At 37.4% G+C, this 24,654-nt stretch overlaps 1 long non-coding RNA gene across 14 annotated transcripts in view; it reads left to right on the top strand.

Moving 5' to 3' along the window:
* The window catches only part of LOC105871432 (uncharacterized), a 175,555-nt gene that overhangs the window by 85,161 nt on the left and 65,740 nt on the right, over positions 1-24,654 (top strand). For all 14 annotated transcript variants that reach the window (XR_012915978.1, XR_012915980.1, XR_012915982.1 and 11 more), the window contains one exon: positions 7,368-7,462. This is a non-coding gene — a long non-coding RNA (uncharacterized LOC105871432). The remainder of the gene's footprint in view (positions 1-7,367; positions 7,463-24,654) is intronic.

Here is a 24,654-nt window from a genome sequence, read left to right as displayed (position 1 = left end):
TTTAATGGTAAATGAAATAACAAGACATAACTCTTGACTATCCTCTGATTGGAATTATATATCCTGTCATGTTAGGGCACTGTATGGCATATATAGTGATGAGATCTCTCTGGGTGCTTCCCTTAAGACTGTCGCCATGGCTGCCAACAATTCAACACTTATGGCCTCAGTCTTTCTGAAGAAAATATGGAATTCAGTAGGAGCCTGAGAAATGGATTGCCATGGCGAGGAGGAGCCAGGCAAGGACATGAGTATTGGTATTTAGTGATGTCCTCTAAGCCTGGAATTTTCAGCATTTTCTTTCTGTGTTTAGGCTTAGATTCTTGAGACGTGCACCCCAGAAGTAGACAACTTGATAACCTTGGTAAATGCTGATAATGTAATGCTGAATGAACAAGAACAAAACCGGTAATGCAAGCCATTTTGGAAATTTAATTCTTTTGTTTTTATTTTTTTTTTTACTTTATTACTTTTTATATATTTTTTAAATTATTATACTAATTTATTTTTATTTTATTTTTTTTACGGAACTCGCAGCCAACATCATACTGAAAAAAATTTAATTCTTCAATAAAGAATAGGCCTGATAAGAGTGGTAGATTTAGGCCTCAGTTAAGCTTCAGATGGAAACCAAAGGCAAAAGTAGCAACAGCCTGATGAAGTTTCCTAAAGCTGGGCAAAATGGAAGGTGACCATATTTCCTGACATTTGTATGACTTGATGGCGTTTTTTTGGACAGGATGGGCGGGAGAAGAGGGCCTAGGGAGCAGAACTTTTTATCATATATGGAGCACTACTGCCATCATGCGGAAATAGTTTTCACAAACTTTATGCTGTATTGCTTTATTCCTGTGAGGACTTTCGGTTTATGAGGATCCTTCAGTGGAGAGATGCTGAGTAGGCCCTGGCCTGGAACTGGGCCTCTCTGGCTTCTCTTGAGTAATTGATTGAGCTCTGGGTACAGGATTAATGCTGGTATAAGAAAGGCGATGTCGGCGTTCGCGCGCTTGCGTCACCCTGATTCCAGAAGCTGGAAAGATCGAGGTGCCAGTGGATTTGGTGTCTGGTGGAGACTTGCTCTTGCTCTGCTTCAGAGATGAGGCCTTGCCACTGCATCCTCACAGGGCGAAAGAGGCCAACATGTTCATTCCAGCCTCTTTAGCAAGGGCTCTATCCCATTCATGAGGGCAGAGCCCCAACAGGCCCACTACCTGATACTGTCACATTGGGGATTAAGTTTCAACATATGAATTTTGGGGATACACCAACTTTCAGACGATAGCAGAAAGTGAATAAAATGTTCAGTTAATTTTTCACAAAAAAAGATGAGATAATAAAATACGCAATACTTATAAAAAAAAAAAAAAGAAAAAGAAAAGAAAGGCGATGTCCAGGTATGACAGATTGTTATTGAGGGGAACAATTGAGTCCAGGCACAGGAAGTTGTTGAGTGGAGCTTTGGTGGAGGACACCTCCCAGAGCCCAAGTCAAGACATGTGGCCCATCATTTCCTGTCCCTGCCCCTCAGAGGATGGTATCGGCTAGTTCACCTTGTTCTGCAGCCATAGAGTTTGGGCTTGTTGTGGTAGCAATATCGCAATGCACAAGACAGTTTATTTACAGATGATAGAACGGCACAAGTGCTTGTTGGGGGACTTCGTACACAACAACAGTCTGGACCTCTTTTCCTTGTCAAACGAGAACAAATGCAGAAGCATTGGCAGCCGCCCTACTAAGCCAAGAAGAGCCATATCATGTGCTGGGGAGCAGAGGCAGGTCCAAAGGAGGCAAAAAAATATGAGGAAGGCCAGAAGGGATTCTCTGGGCCAAAAGGCAGCAAAGATAGTGACTTGCATCTGCTTTCTCCTGCCTAAGGGAAAGGCTCCATTCCTGTCTCAGTTCTCTTGGTGAGATTTCAGGAGGAGCGTGAGGGGTGCTTATCTATCAGTTGTTCTCCCAGAGGATGCTGACCTCTTTGAAGCCTAGCAGTGTTCCTCATACTTAATACTTATTCTCCTCTGTCACCACTTTATAAGATTTCCATGTGAAGATATGCAGTAAGCCCGACAAGATGGCTATTGTTTTGGTGCCGAATATTCTCAAATCTGTGCTTCTTGTACCCAACTTGGGGAAGAATGTCTAGGATTATGTGAGATTGGCTGCAAAATTGATAACTGTTCTGGTGCCCCTCTTCTACTGTCCTCACTCTGTCAGCATTTGTCCTCTTAGAGTAGTCCAAGATGATTTAGTCTTGTGCTTAGATGTGAGCTTCCTGAGACAGAATATGTTTAACAATTGGTATCTGCTGTATTGAAACCAAAGGCAGGATGAGTAAAGGAATTAAATACACAATTCACAAAGGAAGAACTCCAACTGTTTAATAAAGAAATGAAAAAGAACTAAAATTTACTAGCGTTTAAGCATTAATTTTGAACAAACCTTGTGCTTATGGAAACACTAGTTTATGAATACATGTACCAGTATTAACACATACTTATGTCTATACATGCAGACTGATTATATATGTATTTATATATAAAGGAATGTTATTCTAGTGCACTTCTGTAATATATGATCACCACCTGAACTCTGCTTACCCAGGTGCAGTTATATATAACACTTGCCAGTAAATGTCTAGCAAATATTACAAGGACCATGGCGTTTGTGGGGAAATTGGCTCCTCTGGTGTCCTTGCCTTGGTCTAGCTGGTCTTGAGGATGTTACTGGTTGAGATGAGCCCAGGAGTGTTTGGAGACACTGGAGAAATCATGTCTCAATGGTCTCAAGTAATCTATGAAGGTTTACGATGACCTGTGACCTCTTCAGGCTACTTCAGCTATGCAGGTGACAGAGAGAACCCTTGTATCAGAGGAGTTAAACTGCCTGTTGTGCAGTAATAGTTTAACTTGTCCATGTGCTAAATTAGGGAAACCGGAGGTATGAAGACAGCTCACCATATGTTGAGTTAGATCTTTGGGTGAAAAAGAGGCAGCCCTAGGCCTGGAATTTCTCATGGTCCAGGATGTTGTATTCACACATATTTTGATTTTCATGAAGAGATTGCATCTGTCCAGGTAGTGGATGGAAGCACAAAGCAATAGCACCTTATTAAGTTCCAGGAATTCAAGCAAGGCACCAGTACCATTCACAAGATACTGTAAGTATTGTTAACGCTAAGTACTGTTCAAACTATGATACTCATCTCAGATCAAAAGCTGTTTAAAAACGAAAAGTTAAAAAGAATCCCACCCAGCCAGAAATGTGGCAAATGGCTAAGTCACCTCTCTTTATCATCAGAGTGTTTCAAATTCACCAGTACTGAAGTGAATTGCAGTTCAGTAAGTTCTTCAATAATGCCTCTGACTCTTCATCATAACCTTGAGGAATTCACTTGAGAATGAAGCCATTGAGATAACTGTTTGTGTAATGATTTGTAGAATTGGACAGGCTCCTACCAGTCGAGAAGTATTGTTAATTGGTTCCCTGTTTCAAAGGTCCGTTGGTCTACATCAGTTAGAATTTGACATGTCATACCCTTTGTCCAGAGAATGCCTTTCCAAAGTGATCACACAGCTACACGTCCACAGAAAAATTGAGAGCTGGGGCTAAAGAGTATCATTGAAATTTGTTTTTCAAGTGTGCAGTTGGGAAGAAGAAAAGGGTCCATTTTCCATATTCCATTCAGCTATGGTAGGTAATCTTTTTAAGTGTTTGGAAAGGTTGAAATCGATTCTGTAAGTCTTTATTAAGGGAACTGTCTACATCCTTGATTTAGGGAAGAAAATGCAAAATGTTCTACCTTTGGGATTAAACCATTGTAGTTGGCCAGTATCAAAAAATACAAATGAAAAATAAAATCTGTCTGTATTTCTTACATACATAGTTAATTCATGTTTTAAACATAAAAATATGAATTCAAAAGAGTGAATAGGCACAAAGCAATTATCTGGAAATTTCCGGACATTGCAATTAATAGTGTGTAAATTTCTAGAGTGATGTTTCCAATGGCTTGCCTTCAAGTTTTACTAATACTTGTCTGAAGTCTTGAAATGTTAAAAATGAGAAAAGCTTACATTTGAAATTTTAAAAAGATCAAGAAACAAACATTCTCCCAATATATAATTGAGAAAATAACACATTACAAGATGTATTTTTCTTTAAAACATGTGTATTTCTACATACATGCAAGATATAAAGATTGTACTTTTAATTTTTATGCTACTAGAATGGTATTTCCAGTTCTCCTTAACATAAAATCAAGCTTTCTGAAGCATATTGAATGACATGACAAGGTTTATGTTGCTTAGGACCTGAGAAAACTATGATAGAATGAAGCAAGTCAAGTTTAAAGGATATTTTACATGTATTCTGTAAGTAAACATTCATATCGCTAAATCCTGACAACCTGTCCACATATGCCCACACATAGACAATAAATAGTAAATATAAAAGAGCAGAATGCAAGGGATCAAACATCAGTGAACTATCTATTAAACTTCTCAAGATTATCATTACATTAATTCTATATATTGGCTCCATTTAGTGATTCTTTTCCAGATATATGTTATTCTTATGATTTGCTTAAGATTAGAAGAATGCTATGAAATTAAATCATACAAAACTATGATATTACCCATGTTTAGTTAATCCTCTTAGGAAGTGCCCAGTGTACAATATTGAGTCAAGAATTCAGGGCATCAAAGTCCATGTATAGTTTGACCACGATGGATCTGAAGAAAAGAAATGGAAATGTTTACTCTGTGTGTGCGTTAGCGTTGTACTCTGGAATATCGAGAATATGTTGATTAGACGTAGGTTAATCTATTTTTTTTTCCTTTTTTCTCATTAGACTCTCACTTTGTTTCCCAGGCTAGAGTGCCATGGCTTCAGCTTAGCTCACAGCAACCTCAAATTGCTGGACTCAAGCAGTCCTTTTGCCTCAGCCTCCTGGGTAGCTGAGACTATAGGCATGTACCACCATGCCCGGATAACCTTTTTTCCTACATATTTTTAGTTTGTCTTGCCAATTTGTTTCTAGTTTTTTAGTAGAGAGGGCTTCTTGCTGTTGCTATTGCGCAGGTTGGTTTGTACTCCTGCCTTGGCCTCCCAGAGTGCTAGAATTACAGTCCTGAGCCACCTCACCCTTCCTAGACTAAATATATTTAGCTAAATATCATTAGTTATTCTGAACAGTTTTATATCACTTTTATCGTATTTTAACCAATATATTCATTAAGCTGTTAATATTGGACTCTTGGGGAAAGTGGAATTTGAGATAAAATGTTTCCATTTTTTTGATACATTGTGTATTCTTGATAGATTTTTCAAGAAGCTGATAATATGTTTGTAATTTGAGAAACAGCCAAGAACAAATAGGTTTGGAAGAAATTACTTGTGAAAACTTGATCTGTTGGCTGTTTGAGACCTAATATATTTATATCTCTAGTTGATCACAGAAAAGAGGTGGATTGAAGTCGCCCATGATTTTTTAAAACCCTTGTTGCTTGATTGAGTATAACTTGTGAACTCAGTGTACTTGTTTATACATGGCTAATGTGTCTGGTTATTTTGTAAACAGGTATACTTTAATTCTAAGAAATGTAAAAATATATATAAAGGCAACATCAAAAATATTGCATATTCTAAGGAGTAGTTAATGATTTTTTCAGAGACCTCAAAGTATAATGTGACGAACGCATGTCTGAACACTTGAGGTAAAAGGTAACTGGGACTTTATGTTAAAAATATGTACAGATAGGGAAGATAATACGAATATATAGGCCGGGCATGGTGGCTCACGCCTGTAATCCTAGCACTCTGGGAGGCCGAGGCGGGTGGATATCTCCAGGTGAGGAGTTGGAAACCAGCCTGAGCAAGAGCGAGATCCCGTTTCTAATACAAATACAAATAAATTAATTGGCCAAATAATATATGTAGAATAAATTAGCCCGGCATGGTGGTGCATGCTTGTAGTCCCAGCTACTTGGGAAGCTGAGGCAGTAGGATCCCTTCAGCCCAGAAGTTTTAGGTTGCTGTGAGGTAGGTGACGCCATGGCACTCACTCTAGCCTGGGGAAGAAAGCAAGACTCTGTCTTGAACGAAAAAAAAGAAAGAAGAATTTATATATTGCAAAGAATTTTACAAGTTATTTCTTCTAGATTTGATATATTTTATATATTGCAAAGAATTTTACAAGTTATTTCTTCTAGTTATTTCTTCGAGATTTTAATTTTTGGCTTTATTGTTTTTTAAATTGTGAAATTCAATAAATTTTAATTATATATTTAATAAAATTTAATAAATTTTAGGAATTAAAATTCTTAAAATGTTAAAAGGTTTACAACAGCAAGTGTTACTTTTGTGATTTCTTTGAAGAGAAACTCCTTTCTAGAATATAGTAGAGAGAAATTTCCAACTAGGGAAAATATATTTTGACATGGGAGCATGCAATTTACATAAGGTGGTACAGAAGACTTTGTTTAAAAGTACAGCCAGTATGGGTCAAAATGTAATTAAAGTGAAATAAATGTGCACATACAGGTATGTACAATGTATTGTATATTAAATATACTAGATCAAAATATATAATAAATGGGGAATTAAAAAGCATTTTTCATGATTTAGGGAAAATGAACACTTAAAAATTTTGTATAATACAGTCAAATTGCCCAAATTCAGGCGTGACAGTTTCTTAGGCAAACTATAATGTACAAATATCCAATTTTAATATTTATAATTTTATATATTAAATTTAATATAAATCCATTGTTGTGTATGGACACAAATATAACATTTTGTGTGGATTGAAAGGAGTGGAAGGATGTAATCCAAAATGTTATCAGTGGTGTTAATAGTTTTTATGACAGTGCTTTACTCTTTGGCAGTGTGTGGTTATTTCCAAAGACTTGGCAAACATTCTGTCCTAGTTACAAATGAAAAAATGGTTTTGAGGCTTATTTCTTAAGAGATAAATGATAATACAAACCCTCTCTCCAACCAACCCACCAAACACCCAGTAGTCATACGACGTAATCGAAGGTACTTTTATGACATGAGAAAATACTTGTCTTTTAAAGGTAAATGAAATAACAAGAAATAACTCTTGAGTATCCTCTGATTGGAATTGTATATCCTGCCATGTAGCGCACTGTATGACATGTATAGTGATGAGAACCCCTCTGAGTGCTTCTCTTAAGACTCTAGCCATGGCTATCAACAATTCAACACTTATAGCCTAGGTCTTTATGCAGAAAATAGGGAATTCATTGGGAACCTCGGAGATGAATGAGCCAGGCAAGGACATGTGGATTGGTATTTAGTGATGTCCTCCAAGCCTTGAGTTTTCAGCATTTTCTTTTTGTGTTTAGTCCTAGATTCTTGAGACTTGCACCCCAGAAGCAGACAACTTGACAACCTGGGTAAATGCTGGAAATGTAATGCTGAATGAACAAGAACAAAAATGGTAAGGCAAGGCCTTTTGGAAATTTAATTTTTAAATAAAGAATAGGCCTGTGAATAGTGGTGGAATTAGGGGTCAGTTAAGTTTTAGATGGAAACCAAGTGCAAAAGTGCAGCAGCCTGATCAGATTTCCTGAAGCTGGGCAAAATGGAAAGCAACCATATTTCCTGGCACTTGTATGACTTGATGGCTTTTTTTCCAGACAGAAGGGGCAGGGGAAGAGGGCCTAGGGCGAAGCACTTGTTATTAGATTTGGAGCTCTACTGCCATCGTGCGGAAATAGTTTTCAAACACTGTATGCCATATTGCTTCATTCCTGTCAGGACTTTCGGTTTAGAATGGTTTGTTCACTTCAGAGGGTGAGTAGGCCCTGGCCTGGGACTTGGCCTCTCTGGCTTCTCTTGAGTAATTCTGGGAGCTCTGGGTACAGGAGTAATGCTGGTATAACAAAGGCGATGTCCAGGTATCTGCGATTGTTATTGAGGGGAACAATGGAGTACAAGTATAGGAAGTTGATGTTGGGTGGGGATTTGGTTGAGGACACCTCCCAGAGCCCAGGGCAGGACCTGTGGCCCCTCCTCACCTGTCCAAGTACCTCAGAGTATGGTGCGGGCCAGTTGACCTTGTTCTGGAGCGATAGAATTCGGTCTTGTGGTAGCAGCATCACAGTGCACAAGACAGGTTATTTGGAGGTGATAGAACAGCACATGTATTTTCTGGAGGATTTTGTACACAACAAAAGTCTGGACCCCATTACCTTGAGTAGGGGGAACAAGGAAGAAGCATTGGTGGCCACCCTAGTAAGCAAGAAAAGCCATACCATGTATTGGTGCAGCAGAGGCAGGCACAAAGGAGGCAAACAATATGAGGAAGGCCAGAAGGGACTTTCTGGGTCCAAAGGCAGTAAAGAGAGTGACTTGCATCTGCTTTCTCCTACCTAAGACAAAGACTCTATTCCAGTCTCAGTTCTCTTGGTGAGGTTCGAGGAGGAGGGTGAGGGGTGCTTATCTCTCAGTTGTTCTCCCAGAGGATGCTGAGGTCCTTGAAGACTAGCAGTGCTCCTCATACTTAACAATTGTTCTCCTCTCTAAGCGCTGTATAAGATTTCTAGGTTAAGATACCTAGTACGCCTGACATGATGGCCATTGTTTTGGTGCCAAATATTCTCAAATCTGTGCTTCTTGTTCCCAACTTGGGGAAGGAATATCTAGGATTACTTGAGATTTGCTGGGAAACTAAGAACCCTTCTGGTGCCCCTCTTCTACTGTCTTCTCTCTGTCAGCATTTGACTTCTTAGAGTAGTGGAAGATGATTTAGTCTTGTGCTTAGATGGGAGCTTCCTGTGACAGAAAATGTTTAACAATTGGTTTCTGTTGTATTGAAAGCAAAGGCAGGATGAGTAAAGGAATTAAATACCCAATTCACAAAAAATGAATTCCAACCGTTTATTAAAGAAATGAAAAATAATTAAAATTTTCTAGTGTTTATTAAGCATTAATTGTCAAGAAACCTTGTGCTTATGGATACACTAATTTATAAATACATGTACCAGTATTTGCACATGCTTATCTCTGTGCATGCAGACTGGTCATATGTATTTATATATAAAGGAATATTGTCTAGTACTCTTCTGTTATATATGATCACCACCTGAACTCGGCTTACTCAGGTGGAGTTATAACTCTTGCCAGTAAGTGTCTAGCAAATATAACAAAGATCATTGTGTTTCTGGGGAAACTGGCCCTTCTGGTGTCCTTGCCTGGGTGTACCTGTCATTGAGGATGTTAGTGGTTGAGATCAGCCAAGGAGGGTTTGGAGACACTGGACAAATGATGTCTCAATGGTCTCAATTCACCTATGAAGGTATACGATGACCTCTCACCTCTTCAGGCTACTTCAGCTAAGCAGGTGACAGAGAGAAACCTTGTATCAGATGAGTTAAACTGGTTGCTGTGCATTAATGGTTTAACTTGACCATATGCTAGACTAGGGAATCTAGATGTATGAAGACAGTGCACCACATCTGGAGTTAGAACTTTGGGTGACAAAGAGGAAGCCCTATTCCTGGAACTTGTGGTGCTCAAAAATGTTGTATTCACACACATTTTGATTTTCATTGAAAGATTCAATCTTGCAAGGGAGTTGATGGAAGCACAAAGCGATAGCAACTTACTAAGTCCCATGAATTCAAGCATGACACCAGGACCATTCAGAAGATACTGTAACTATTGCTAACGCTAAATACTTCCCAAACTATGACACTCATGTCATATCAAAAGGTGTTTCAAAATGAAAAGTTAAAACTAAAACGACCCAGCCAGAAATGTGCCAAATGAGTAAGTCGCCTCTCTGTATTATCAGAGAGTCTCATATTCACCAGTACTGAAGTGAATTGCAATTCATTAAGTTCTTCCATAATGCCCCTTACTCTTCATCATAACCTTGAGCAAGTCCCTTGAGAATGAAGCCATTGATATCACTGTTTGTGTAATGATTTATAGAATTGGAAAGGCTTTTACCAGGTGAGAAGTATTCTTAATTGGTTCACTGTTTCAAAGGTCCGTTGGTCAACATCAGTTAACATTTGACATGTCATTCCCTTTGTTCAGAGACTGCCTTTCCAAAATGATCACAGAGCTACAAGTCCACAGGAAAGTAGAGAGGTAGGGCTAAAGTGGATTATTGAAATTTCTTTTTCATGAGTGAGGGTGGGAAGAAGAAGAGGGTCGATTTTCCAGATTCTCTTCACTTACAGCAGTTAGTCTTTTCAAGCCTTTGGGAAGATTGAAATCCATTCTCCAAGTCCTTATTGGTACCCGTGTACACCTTTGCTTTGGAATGAAATGCAAAATGTTGTAACTTTGGGATTAAACCATTCTCGTTTGCCAATACCAACAAATTGAAATGAAAAATTAAGTCTCACTCTGTCTATCCCTTGTGTACGTGTTTAGTTTAAGTTGTACACGTAAAAATAGGGATTCAAAACAGTGAATTGGCACAAAGGAATTATCTAGAACGTTCCCGACCCATAGTTAACAGTGTGTAACTTTCTAGAGTGGTGTTTCCAATGGCTTGCCTTAAAGTTCTACTTATACTTGTCTGAAGTCTTGAAGTGTTAAAAATTAGAAAACTTCACATTTGAAATTTAAAAAATACCAAGAAAGAAACATCTCCGAATATATAATTGAGAAAATAACATATTACAAGATGTATTTTTCTTTAAAACATGTGTATTTCTACCTACGTGCAAGATATAAAGGTTCTACATTTAAGTTTTTTGCTACCAGAATGCTATTTGCAAATTCTCCTTAACAGAAAATCCAGCTTTCCGAAGTGTATTGAATGACATGACAAAGCTTATGTGGTTTAGGACCTGAGAAAACCATGATAGAAAGAGCAACTCATGTTACAAGGATATTTGAAATGTATCCTGTAAGTAAAAATTCATACCACTAAATCCGGACAACCTGTCCATATATGCCCATACATACACAATTAAATAGTAATTATACAAGAGCAGAATGCAAGAGATCGAACATCAGTGAACTATAAAACTTTAAAGATTATCATTATTTTATTGTTTTGTATTTGCCCCATTAACTGATTCTTTTACACATATATGTTATTCTTATGATTTGATTAATAGTAAAAGAATGCTACGAAATTTAACTCTAAAATACTATCTTGTTTCCCATGTATAGTTAATGCTATTAGGAAGTGCCCACTGTCCAATGTTGAGTCAAGAATTCAGGGCATCAAACTCCATGTATAGTGTGACTAGGATGGATCTAAGGAAGAGAAATGGAAATATTTATTTTGTGTGTGCGTTTGTTTTATGCTCTGGAATATCGGGAATGTATTAATGAAGTATAGGGTAAATCTATTTTTATTCTTTTCTTTTTTATTTGAGACATAGTCTGGCTCTCCTACCCTTGGCTAGATTGCCATGGTGTCAAACTAGCTCTGAGCCTCCTCAAACTTCTGGGCTCCAGCAATCCTTTTGCCTCACCCTCCAGAGTAGGTGGAACTACAGGCATGGACCACATTGCCAGGCTAATTTTTTTATGTATTTTTAATTGTCTGCCTAATTTCTTTCTATATTTTAGTATAGACCAGATCTTGCTTTTCCTCAGGTTGGTTGGAACTTTAGGGCTCAGTTAAGTTTCAGATGGAAACCAAAGGCCAAAGTGCAGCAGCCTGATGAAGTTTCCTGAAGCTGGGCAAAATGGAAGGCTACCATATTTCCTGGTTCCTCTATGACTTGATGGCGTTTTTTCAGACAGGACGGGCGGGAGAAGAGGGCCTAGGGAGCAGTACTTGTTATCATATATGGACCTCTACTGCCATCGTGCGGAATTAGTTTTCAAACACCGTATGCCCTATAGCTTCATTCCCCTGAGAACTTTTGGTTTAGAAGACTTTGTTCAGCTGAGAGGATGAGGAGGCCCTGGTCTGGAATGGGGGACTCTCTGACTTTTCTTGAGGTGTTCCAGGAGCTCTGGGTATAGGATTAATGCTGGTATAAGAAAGGCGATGGACAGGTATCAGAGATATTTATTGAGGGGCAAAATGGAGTCTAGGCCCAGGTAGTTGTTGGGTGGGGCTTTGGTTGAGGAAACATTGCAGAGCCCATTGTAGGACATCTGGCCCCTGGTCTCCTGTCTCTCACTCTCAGAGGATGGTACAGGTCAGTTCACCTTGTTCTGCACCATAGAATTTCAGCTACTTGTGGTAGCATGATCGCAGTGCATACGACAGGTTTTTCGAGAGGATAGGACAGCACACTTTCTTGCTGGGGGATTTCGTATACAACAAAAGTCAGGAACACTTTTCCTTGAGGAAGGAGAACAAATGGAGAAGCATTTTCGGCCACCCTGCTAAGCAAAGAGAAGCCATACTGTGTGCTGGGGGAGCAGAGGCAGGCATGAAGGAGGCAAAAAATATGAGGAAGGCCAGAAAGGATTCTCTGGGCCAAAAGGCAGCAAAGACAGTGACTTGGATCTGCTTTTTCCTGCCTAAGGCAAAGGCGTTATTCCAGTCTCAGTTCTCTTGGTGAGGTTGCAGGAGCAGGGTGAGGTGTTCTTATCTCTCAGTTGTTCTCCCAGAGAATCCTGAGTTCCTTGAAGCCTAGCAGTGCTCTTTATACTTAATAAATGATCTCTTTGTCACCACTGTATAAGAGTTGCACGTGAAGATTCCTAGTAAGCCTTACAAGATGGCCATTGTTTTGGTGCCAAATTTTCTCAAATCTTTGCTGCTTGATCCCAACTTGGGGAAGAATTTCTAGGATTACTTGAGATTGACTGGGAAACTGAGAACCATTCTGGTGCCCCTCTTCTACTGTCTTCACTCTGTCAGCATTTGACTTCTTAGAGTAGTGGAAGATGATTTAATCTTGTGCTTAGTAGTGAGCTTCCTGTGACAGAATATATTTAACAATTATTTTATGTTATATTCGAACCAAAGGCAGGATGAGCGAAGTAATTAAATACCCAATTGACAAAAGAATTATTCCTACTGTTTATTAAACAAATGGAAAAGTACTGAAATTTACTAGTGTTTAAGCATTAATTGTCAACAAACCTTGTGCTTATGTATACACTAGTTTATAAATACATGTACCACTATTTGCACATACTTATATCTGTGCATGCATACTCGTTATATATGTATTTATATATAAAGGAAAGTTATTTTAATACACTTCTGTAGTATATGATCACCACCTAAACTGTGCTTACCCAGGTGTACGTATGACACCTGCCAGTAAGTGTCTAGGAAATATTACAAGAACCATGGGTTTTCTGGGCAAATTGGCTCTTCTGGTGTCCTTGCCTCTGTCTATCTGTCCTTGAGGATGTTATTGCTTGAGATCAGCCAAGGAGGGTTTGGAGACACTGGATAAATCATGTCTCAATGGTCTCAGGTCACTTATGAAGGTAAATGATGATCTCTGACCTCTTCAGGTTACTTCAGCTATGCAGGTGACAGAGAGAAACCTTGTATCAGATGATGAGTTAAACTGCCTGTTGTGCAGTAATAGTTGAACTTGACCATATGGTAGACTAGGGGACCAGAGGTATGAAGACAGTGCACCACATCTGGAGTTAGAACTTGGGTGACAAAGAGGTAGCTCTAGCCCTGGAACTTCTAAATCTCCAGTATGTTGTATTCACACACATTTTGATTTTCATGAAGAGATTGCATGTGGCCAGGGAGTGGAAGGAAGCACAAAGGAATAGCACCTTATTAAGTCCCAGGAATTCAAGCAAGGCACCAGGATCATTCGCAAGATATTGTAACCATTGCTTACCTTAAATACTGTCTAAGCTATGACACTCATCTCAGATCAAAAGCTGTTTAAAAATGAAAATTTAAAGGGGAAACCACAAAGCCAGCAATGTGGCAAATGGCTAAGTCACCTATCTGTATTATCAGAGAGTTTGAAATTCACCAGTGTTTAAGTGATTTGGAATTCATTAAGTTATTCCATAATGTCCCTCACTCTTCATCATAACCTTGACCAAGTCAGTTGAGAATGAAGCCATTGAGATCACTGTTTGTGTAATGGTTTATAGAATTGGACAAGCTTCTACCAGGTGAGAAGTATTTGTTAATTGGTTCACCTTTTCAAAGGTCCCTTGGTCAACACCAGTTAATATTTGACACGTCATACCCTTTTTCCAGAGACTGCCTTCCCAAATTGATCACACAGCTACACTTCCACAGAAAAGTAGAGAGATGGGGATAAAGAGAGGATCATTCAAATTTCTTTTCGAAGAGTGAGGGTGGGAAGAAGAAAATGGTCCATTTTCCGGATTCCTTTCAGCTCTAGGAGGTAGTCTTTTTAAGCCTTTGGGCAGATTGAAATCCATTTTCCCAGTCCCTATTAGGGGACCCGTGTACACCTTTGCTTTGGAATAAAATGCAAAATGTTGTAACTTTGGGATTAAACCATTCTAGTTGGCTAATACCAAAAAACTCAAATGAGAAATCAAATCTGACTCTCTCTATCCTTTATATACATGGTTAATTCATGTTGTACACATAAAAATATGGGTGCAAAAAGTGAAGTGGCTCAAAGGCATTATCTTGAAAGTTCCTGATCTTGCAGGTAACAGTGTCTATCTTTCTAGAGTGGTGTTCCGAATGGCTTTCCTTCAAGTTTTACTTATACTTGTCTGAAGTCTTGAAACGTTGAAAATGAGAAAAGCTCACATTTGCAATTTAAAAAAGACCAAGAAACAAACATCATCCCAAAATGTAATTGAGAAAATAACATATTACAAGATGTATTTTTCCTTAAAACATGTGCATTTCTACATACGTGCAAGATATAAAGATTCTACTTTTAAATTTTATGCCAACAGAATGCTATTTCCAAATTCTTAACAGAAAATCTAGCCTTCCGATGCATATTGAATGACATGACAAGGCTATGTGGTTTAGGACCTGAGAAAACCATCATAGAAGGAAGCAACTGAAGTTACAAGGATATTTTACATGTATCCTGTAAGTAAAAATTCATACCGATAAATACTTACAACTTGTCCACATATGCCCACACATACACAATTACATAGTAAATGTAAAGGAGCAGAATGTAAGAGATCGAATATTAGTGAACTATCTATTAAACTTTCAAGATTATAATTACTTTACTTGTATATATTTGGTCCATTTAGTGATTCTTTTACCCATATATGTTTGATTTGATTAATAATAGAAGAATGCTATGAAATTTAACCCTAAAAAACTATCATGTTTCCCATGTATAGTTAATCCTGTTAGGAAGTGCTCACTGTCCCATGTTGAGTCAAGAATATAGGGAATCAAAGTCCATGTATAGAGTGACCAGGATGCATCTGAAGAAGAGGAATGGAAATGTTTTTTTGTGTATGCGTTAGCATTATCCTCTGGAGTATGGAGAGAATATATTGATGAGGTGTAGGCTAAATCTTTTCTTTTTCCTGTCTTTTGTTTTTTTTTTTGAGACATAGTCTTCTGTTGCCTGAGTTAGAGTGCCATGGCGTCAAAGTAGCTCAGAGTCTCCTCAAACTGCTGGGCTCAAGCAATCCTTTTGCCTCAGACTCTCGAGTAAGTGGGACTACAGGGATGCACCACAATGCCTGGCTTGTTTTTATTTTTTATTTTTAATTGTCTGGCTAATTTCTTTCTATTTTTTAATATAGACTAGTTCTTGCTTTTCTCAGGTTGGTTTCAAACTCCTGATCTTGAGCGATCTTCCTGCCTTGGCCTCCCCGAGTGCTAGGATTACAGGCCTTAGCCATTGGGCCCTTCCTAGGTTAAATCTATTTCGTTAAATAGCATCAGTTATAATAAACAGTTGTATATCACGTTTATAGTATTTAAACCAATATATTCCTTGGGCTGCTAGTATTGGACTTCTGGATAAAGTGGGATTTGAGATAAAGTGTTTCCATTTGTTCTTGAAACATTGTGTATTCTTGGTAGATTTTTCAAGAAGCTGATAATATATTTGTAATTTGAGAAACAACCCAGAACCAATAGGTGCAGAAGAAATTATTGTTGAAAACTTGATCCATTGGCTGTTTTAGACCCAATATGTTAATATCTCTAATAGATCACAGAAAAAACACTTGGATTCATGACACCCATGTTTTTTTAAAATTCATTGTGTGATTGATTGAGAGTATGTTTTGACCTCAGTGCACTTCTTTTTACATGGCTAATGTGTCTGATTATTTTGTAAACAGGTATGCTTTAATTCTATTAAATGTAAAAATATATAGAGGCAACATAAAAATTATTATGTATTGTAAGGAGTACTTAGTGCTGTTTTCAAAGACCTCAAAGTATAATGTGAAGAAAGCATGTCTGAACCGTTGAGATACAAGGTAACTGGGACTTTAATAAATTCTGTATGGATAGGGAAGACATAAAAACATATGGCAAAGATTTTTGAAAGATATTTCTTCTAGTTTTGATTGATGTATTAATTTTGGCTTTCTGATTTTTAAATTGTGAAATTTAATAAATTTTAATTATTTATTAAATAAAATTTAATAAATTTGAAGTGTCTAAACTCTTAAAATGTGAAAATGTTGCCAACAACAAATGTTACTTTTGTAATTATTTGGAAGAGAAACTTCTTTCTAGAATATAGTATAAAGTAATTTCCAGCTAGGGAAAACATATCTTGATATAGGTGGATCCATTAATATAAGATGGTACAGAAGAGTTTGTATAAAATTACACATAGTATGAATCAAAATGTAATTAAAGTGAAATAAATATGCACATTGTGTATATAATGTGTAGTATATTAAGTATACTACATGGAAAATATGTAATAAATGAGGCAATAAAAAGCATTTTTCATGCTTTAGTGAAAATGGAGACTTCACAATTTTATATAATATTGTCAAATTGCCCAAAAATCAGACGTGACAATTTTTCTCCAAAGTATAATGTACAAACATCCAATTTTAAAATTTATAATTTTATATATTAAATTTAATATAAATTTATTGTTACGTATGGACATAAACATAAAGTCAAAGACATAATCCAAAAGGTTATTGGTGGTCTTAATAGTTTTTATAACAGTGCATTACTGTTTCTCAGTGCATGGTTATTTCCAAATCCTTGGCAAACCTTTTGTCTTAGTTACTGAAGAGAAAATGGTTTTGAGGCTTATTTCTTAAGAGATAAATGATAATAGAAAACCTCTCCCCAACCACCGCACCAAATACACAATAGTCATAGGAAATAATCAAAAGTCATTTAATGACATAAGAAAATGCTTGTCTTTTAATGGTAAATGAAATAACAAGACATAACTCTTGAGTATCCTCTGATTTGAATTATATATCCTGCCATGTAGGGCACTGCATGGCATATATAATGATGAGATATTTCTGGTGCTTCTCTTAAGACTCTAGCCATGGCTTCTACCAATTCAACACTCATGGCCAAGGTCTTTATACAGAAAATCTGGAATTCATTGGGAGTCTGAGAGATGGATGAGCCAGGCAAGAACATGTGGATTGGTATTTAGTGATGTCCTCCAAGCCTTGAGTTTTCAGCATTTTCCTTTTGTGTTTAGGGCTAGATTCTTGAGACTTGCACCACAAAGCAGACAAGTTGATAACTTGGGAAAATGGTGGAATTGTAATGCTGAATGAACAAGAATAAAACTTGTAAGGCAAGGCCCTTTGGAAATTTAATTCTTTTTTTTTTTTTTTTTTGTGATGGAGTCTCCCTTTTTTGTACAGGATAGAGTGAGTTCCTTGGCTTCAGCCTAACTCATAGCAACCTGAAGCTCCTGGGCTCAAGCAATCCTTCTGAGTCAGCCTACCAAGTGGCTGGGACTACAGGGATGCACCAGTATTCCCGGCTAATTTTTCTCTCTCTATATATATATTAGTTGTCCAATTATTTTATATCTATTTATAGTAGAGATGGGGTCTTGTTCTTGCTCAGGCTGGTTTCCAATTCCTGACCTGGAGCAATTGCCTGCCTTAGCCTCCTAGAGTGCTAGGATTACAGGGGTAAGCCACTGGGCCAGGCCGAAATTTATTTCTTAAATAAAGAATAGGCCCGATAAGAGTGGTCAACTTAGGGCCCCTTTACGTTTTAGATGGAAACCAAAGGCAAAAGTGCAACAGCCTGATGAAGTTTCCTGAAGCTGGGCAAAATGGAAGGCTACCATATTTCCTGGTACTCCTATATCTTGATGGCGTTTTTTCAGACAGGAAGGGCGGGAGAAGAGAACCAAGGGAGCACAAGTTGTTATCATATATGGAGCACTACTGCCATCGTGCGGAAACAGTTTTCAAACACAGTATGCCATATTGCTTCATTCCCGTGGGGACTTTCGATTTAGAAGGGTCCTTCAGTGGAGAGGCTGAGTAGGCCCTGGCCTGGAACTGTACCTCTCTGGCTTCTCTTGAGTTAATCTGGGATCTCTGGATATAGGATTAATGCTGGTATGACAAAGGGAATGAACAGGTATCGGCGATTGTAATTGAGGGGCAGAATGGAGACCAGGCACAGGAAGTTGTTGGGTGGGGCTTTGGTTCAGGAAACCTCACAGGGCCCAGGGCAGGACTTGTGTCCCCTTATCTCCTGTCCCTGTCCCTCAGAGGGTGGTACAGGCTAGGTTAACTTGTTCTGGAGCCATAGAATTTTCGCTTCTAGTAGTAGCAGCGTCACAGTGCACAAGACAGGTTATTTGGAGGTGATAGAACAGCACATGTGCTTTCTGCAGTATTTCATACACAACAAACGTCTGGAACCCGTTGCCTTGACGAAGGAGAACTAATGTAGAAGCATTGGTGGCCACCTTAGTAAGCAAAGAAAAGCCATACCATGTACTGGGCTAGCAGAGGCAGGCAAGAAGGAGGTAAAAATGTAAGGAAGGTCAGAAGGGATTCTCTGGGCCAAAATGCAGTAAAGAGAGTGACTTCCATCTTCTTTCTCCTGCCTAAGGCAAAGGCTGTATTCCAGTCTCAGTTCTCTTGGTGAGGTTGGAAAGGAGGGAGAGGTGGTCTCTTATCTCTCACTTGTTCTCCCAGAGGATGCTGAGGTCCTTGAAGCCTAGCAGTGCTCCTCACACTTAACAATTTTTCTCCTCTGTCACTGCTGTATAAGACTTCTATGTGAAGATACCTAGGAAGCCTGACAAGACGGCCATTGTTTTGGTGCTGAATATTTTCAAATCTGTGCTTCTTGTTCCCAACTTGGGTAAGAATGTCTAGGATTACTTGAGATTCGCTGCAAAATTGAGATCTGCTCTGGTTCCCGTTTTCTATGTCCTCACTCTGTCAGCATCTGACCTCTTAGGGTAGTGGAGGATGATTTAGTCTTGTGCTTAGATGTGAGCTTCTTGTGACAGAATTTATTTAACAATTGGTTTCTGTTGTATTGAAACCAAAGGCAGGATGAGTAAAGGAATTGAATACCCAATTCACAAAAAAAGAATTCTAACTGTTTATTAAAGAAACAAAATATAATGCAAATTTTCTAGTGTTTAAAAATTAATTGTCAAGAAACCTTGTGCTTATGGATACACTAGTTTATAAATACATGTACCAGTATTTGCACATACTTTTATCTATGCAAGCATACTGATTATATACGTATTTATATATAACGGAATTTTGTCTAGTGCATTTCTGTAATATATGATCATCACTTGAACTCTGCTTACCCATGTTCAGTTATAACTCTTGCCAGTAAGTGTCTAGCAAATATTACAAGGACCATTGGTTTTCTGGGGAAATTGGCTCTTCTGGCAGTCTTGCCTGGATCTAGCTTTGCTTGAGTATGTTACTGGTTGAGATCAGCCAAGGAGGGGTTGGAGACACTTCAGAAGACATGTCTCAATGGTCTCAAATAACCTATGAAGGTAAATGATGACCTCTGACCTCTTCAGCCTATTTGAGCTAAGCAGGTGACAGAAAGAAACCTTGTATCAGATGGGTTAAACTGCCTGCTGTACAGTAATAGTTTAACTTGACCATATGGTAACCTAGGGAATTCAGATGTATGAAGACATTGAACCACATGTAGAGTTAAACTTTGGGTGATAGAGGTAGCCCTAGTCCTGGAATTTATCATGCTCCAGAATTTTTTATTTACCCACATTTTGATTTTCATTAAGAGATTGCATCGGCCAGGGAATGGATGGAAAAACAAAGCATTAGCACCTTACTAAGTCTCAGGAATTCAAGGAAGACACCAAGACCATTAAGAAGATACTGTACCTGTTGCTAACCCTCAATACTATCCAAACTATGACACTCATCTCAGATCAAAAGCTGTTTCAAAATGAGAATTTTAAAGGACAACCACCCAGAAAGAAATGTGGCAAATGGCTAAGTCACTTCTTTGTATCATCAGAGAGTCTCAAATTCACCATTACTGAAGTGAATTGTAGTTCAACAAGCTCTTGCATAATGCCCCTCAGTCTTCATCATAAACTTGAGCAAGTCCCTTGAGAATGAAGCCATTGAATTCACTGTTTTTGTATGATTTATAGATTTGGACAAGCTCCTACCAGGTGAGAAATATTGTTATTTTGTTCACTGTTTCAAAGGTCAATTGGTCAACATCAGTTAACATTTGACATATCATACCCTTTGTCCAGAGACTGCCTTCCCAAAGTGATCACACAGCTATATATATGTCCACAGGAAAGTAGAGAGTTGGGGCTAAAGAGGATCATTGAAATTTCTTTTACAAGGGTGAGGTTGGGAAGAAGAAAAGGGTCCATTTTCCAGATTCCCTTACGGTATGGCATGTAGTCTTTTTAAGCCTTTGGAAAGATGGTAATGCATTCAGCAAGTCTTTATTAGGGGAACATTCTACACCCTTAATTTAGGGAAGAAAATGCAAAATGTTCTAACTTTGGGATTAAACCATTCTAGTTGCCCAATATCAAAAAATACAAATGAAAAATTAAGTCTGATTCTATCTCTTACATACATTGTTAATTTATGTTTTAAACATAAAAATACGGTTTCAAAAAAGTGAGTTGGCACAAAGGGATTATCTAGCAAGTTCCCTACTTTGCAATTAATGGTGTGTAATTTTCTAGAGTGATATTTCCAATGGCTTGCCTTCTAGTTTTAATAATACTTGTCTGAAGTCTTGAAATGTTAAAATGAGAAAAGCTACATTTGAAATTTTAAAAAGATCAAGAAACAAACATCGTCCCAATATATAATTGAGAAAGTAACATATTTCAACATATATTTTTCTTTAAAACATGTGCATTTCTACATACATGCAAGATATAAGGATTCTCCTTTAAATTTTTATGCTACTAGAATGGTATTTCCAATTCTCCTTAACAGAAAATCAAGCTTTCTGAAATGTATTGAATGACATGACAAGGCTCATGTCGCTTAGGACCTGAAAAAACTATGATAGAATGAAGCAACTCAAGTTAAAAGGATATTTTACATGTATCCTGTAAGTGAAAATTCATACCGCTAAATCCTGACAACCTGTCCACATATGTTCACACCTAGACAATTAAATGATAAATATAAAAGAGCAGAATGCAAAGGATCGAACATTAGTGAACTATCTATTAATCTTCTCAAGATTATCATTACTTTTCTTCTATGTATTTACTCCATTTAGTGATTCTTTTCCAGATATATGTTATTCTTATGATTTGCTTAAGATTTGAAGAATGCTATGAAATTAAATCATACAAAACTATGATATTCCCCATGTATAGTTAATCTTAGTAGAATGTGTCCACTGTCCAATATTGAGTCAAGAATTCAGGGCATGAAAGTCCATGTATAGTGTGACCACGATGGATCTGAAGAAGAGAAATGGAAATGTTTATTCTGTAGGCACGTTAGCATTGTGCTATGGAATATCGGGAATATATTGATGAGATGTAGGCTAAATCTATTTTTTTCTTTTCTTTTCTTTTTTTCAGACAGAATCTTGCTTTGTTTCCAAGGGTAGAGTGGCATGGCTTCAGCCTAGCTCACAGCAACCTCCAACTGCTGGTCTAGAGCAGACCTCTAGTCTCACCCTCCTGGGTAGCTGGGAATACAGGTATATACCACCATGCCCAGCTAACTTTTTTTCTACATAATTTTAGTTTGTCTGGCTAATTTCTTTCTATTTTTTAGTAGAGACGGCGTCTCGCTCTCGCTATTGCTCAGGTTGGTTTTGAACTCCTGCCTTGGCCTCCCAGATTGCTAGAATTACAGGCCTTAGCCACCCCGCCATGCCTAGGCTAAATATATTTAGTTAAATAGCATCAGTTAGTATAAACAGTTGTATATCACTTTTATAATGTTTTAACCAATATATTCATTAAGGTGCTAAGATTGGACTCCTGGGGAGAGTGAGATTTGAGATAAAGTATTTCCATTTCTTTTTGATACATTGTGTATTCTTGATAGATTTTTCAAGAAGCTGAAAATATTTTTGTAATTTGAGAAACAGCCAAGAACAAATAGGTGCAGAAGAAATTATTTGTGAAAACTTGATCTGTTGGCTGTTTGAAACCTAATGAATTTATATCTTTAATTGATCACAGAAAAGAGGTGGATTGAAGTCACCCATGTTTTTTAAAACCCTTGTCTGCTTGATTGAATGTAACGTGTGACCTCAGTGCACTTCCTTGTACATGGCTAATATGTCTGCTTATTTTATTACAGATATGCTTTAATTCTAACAAATGTAAAAATATAGAGAGAGGCAACATTGAAATGTTGCATATTCTAAGGAGTTGTTAATGATTTTCTCAAAGACCTCAAATTATAATGTGAGGAACTAATGTCTAAACACTTGAGGTACAAGGTAACTGGGACTTTATGATATATATATATATATATGGATAGCGAAGATATAAAAATTTATGGCAAAGAACTTGCAAGTTATTTTTTGTAGTTTTAATCGAGATATTTATTTTTGCCTTTTCTGTTTTTTAAATTTTGAAATTCAATAAATTTTAATTATTTATTTTAAAAAATTTAATAAATTTTAGGTATTAAAATTCTTAAAATTTGAAAAGGTTGCTAACAGCAAGTGTTACTTTTGTGATTCCTTGGAAGAGAAACTCCTTTCTATAATACAGTAGAGAGAAAATTCCAACTAGGGAAAATATATGTTGGTATGGGAGCATGTAATTTACATACATAACATAAGGTGGTACAGAAGACTTTGTATAAAAGTACACACAATATGAGTCAAAATGTAATTAAAGTGAAATGAATGTGCACATACATGTGTATACAATGTGACATATATTAAATATACTAGAATGGATAATATATAATAAATGGGGCAATAAAAAGCATTTTTCCTGGTTTAGTGAAAATGAACACTTAAAGATTTTGTATAATATAGTGAAATTGCCCAAAAATCAGGAGTGATAATTCGTTATGCAAACTATAATGTACAAACATTGAACTTTAATATGTATTTCATATATTAAATTTAATATAAATTTATTGTTGTGTATGGACATAAATATAACATTCTGTGTGTACTCTAAGGAAGTGGAAGGACCTAATTCAAAAGGTTATCAGTGCTCTTAATAGTTTTTATGGCAGTGCTTTACTCTTTGTCAATGTGTGGTTATTTCCAAAGACTTGGAAACATTCTGTCTTAGTTACAAATGAGAAAATGGTTTTGAGGGTTGTTTTTTAAGAGATAAATTATAATACAAACTCTCTCCCCAATCACCCCACCAAACCCAATAGTCATAGGAAACAATCAAAGGTCATTTAATGACATGAGCAAATTCTTGTCTTTTAGTGGTAAATGAAATAACAAGACATAACTCTTGACTATCCTCTGATTGGAATTATATATCCTGTCATGTTAGGGCACTGTATGGCATATATAGTGATGAGATCTCTCTGGGTGCTTCCCTTAAGACTGTAGCCATGGCTGCCAACAATTCAACACTTATGGCCTCAGTCTTTCTGAAGAAAATATGGAATTCAGTAGGAGCCTGAGAAATGGATTACCATGGCAAGGAGGAGCCAGGCAAGGACATGAGTATTGGTATTTAGTGATGTCCTCTAAGCCTGGAATTTTCAGCATTTTCTTTCTCTGTTTAGGCCTAGTTTCTTGAGACGTGCACCCCAGAAGTAGACAACTTGATAACCTCAGTAAATGCTGGAAATGTAATGCTTAATGAACAAGAACAAAACCGGTAATGCAAGCCATTTTGGAAATTTATTTCTTTTTTTTTTAAATTTTATTACTTTTTATATATTTTTTAAATTATTATACTAATTTATTTTTATTTTATTTTTTTTACGGAACTCGCAGCCAACATCATACTGAAAAAAATTTAATTCTTAAATAAAATAGGCCTGAGAAGAGTGGTGGATTTAGGCTTCAGTTAAGCTTCAGATGTAAACCAAATGTAATAATAGTAGCAGCCTGATGAAGTTTCCTAAAACTGGGCAAAATGGAAGGCTACCATATTTCCTGGCACTCCTATGACTTGACAGCGTTTTTTGGGACAGGAGGGGCGGGAGAAGAGGGCCTAGGGAGCAGAACTTGTTTTCATATGTGGAGCACTACTGCCATCGTGCGGAAATAGTTTTCAAACACTTTATGCTGTATTGCCTCATTCCTGTGAGGACTTTTGATTTACAAGGGTCCTTCAGTGGGGAGAGGCTGAGTAGGCCCTGGCATGGAACTGGGCATCTCTGGCT

Source organism: Microcebus murinus, chromosome X (genome assembly GCF_040939455.1).
Source record: "Microcebus murinus isolate Inina chromosome X, M.murinus_Inina_mat1.0, whole genome shotgun sequence".
NCBI lineage: Eukaryota > Metazoa > Chordata > Mammalia > Primates > Cheirogaleidae > Microcebus > Microcebus murinus.
The sequence above is the reverse complement of the archived record's forward strand: the minus strand, read 5'-3'. Positions and strand labels throughout refer to the sequence as shown.